Source organism: Pinus tabuliformis, chromosome 1_1 (genome assembly GCF_031772625.1).
Source record: "Pinus tabuliformis cultivar Carrire ecotype Pingquan chromosome 1_1, CPIR1, whole genome shotgun sequence".
Classification (NCBI taxonomy): Eukaryota; Viridiplantae; Streptophyta; class Pinopsida; order Pinales; family Pinaceae; genus Pinus; species Pinus tabuliformis.
The window spans coordinates 479,369,078-479,370,013 of NC_142297.1; the positions used below are offsets into that span (position 1 = coordinate 479,369,078).

The following is a 936-nucleotide window of genomic DNA, read 5'->3' on the forward strand; positions in this document are numbered from 1 at the left end:
CTCCGAGCTAGTTGTAACCACCTTGATTGCAACGTATTAAATAAGTGTAGGAAATTTAACATAGATGTGAAAAACCAAATTAGAGTTTGTTCAATATTTCATATAGATTTAAACAACCCTAATTAATTTAACAAATTTAACACTAATTCAAAAAAGAAAAATAACTTTTATTCAATATTTAATGACTTTGAACAACTCTAATTACATTTTGTCTCTTCAGAGAGACATAGATAAAATTGGAACTATACTCGAGCATGGCCCTACACAAGGATGACACATACAAATTGAGAAATAATCCAAAAAAAATTAGTCGCAAAGATTAGTTCAATTAATTGAATTCCATGATTAAAACATCTTGCTAATAAAAATCACAAAACCTATCTATATTTGTGAACCACACATTAATTAAAAACAAAACAAAAGCAAAACCCTAACTACATTATTCATTATAAAAAAAATAAACCAAAATTATTCCAAATTAAATCTCACAAGTGGGGGATATACTGCCATGGCCCATTAATGAACCAAAACTTGAACATATATTGTTCGCCCTTACAATCAATGTACGCCTGTTGTTCAGATTACTTTTACCTAGGGGCATGCACCAAACCTGTCCCATAGCCTTCATGGGCCTAGCTTATATACCTTGTTTGTGTAAAGTATATCTATGGATAGAAGGTTTACTCTTTAAAGTCGCAGCACTACTTAATGCTTGAGCCCTTCGAGTTCTTCACAGACCATTTTACATTGGCTCTAAAGTACGTGGTGAACCGACTGTGTGGTCTAGTTCCAAGTATTTTTTAGGTTAAATTTTTTTAAATTAGGCCACAAAATTTCTCGTATAATCTGTGTAGAGTGTAACTATTTTGAAATCTTGAAATTTATTTATATATTCAAAAAAAATTAAATAGTATTATTAAATTTAAAAAAAATAAA

General features: G+C 29.8%; 1 pseudogene; it reads left to right on the plus strand.

Annotated features, from left to right (window-relative positions):
• The first annotated feature begins 210 nt into the window (after positions 1–210).
• LOC149213829 (U6 spliceosomal RNA) lies at positions 211–306 on the plus strand (annotated as a pseudogene).
• The last annotated feature ends 630 nt before the right edge of the window (positions 307–936 follow it).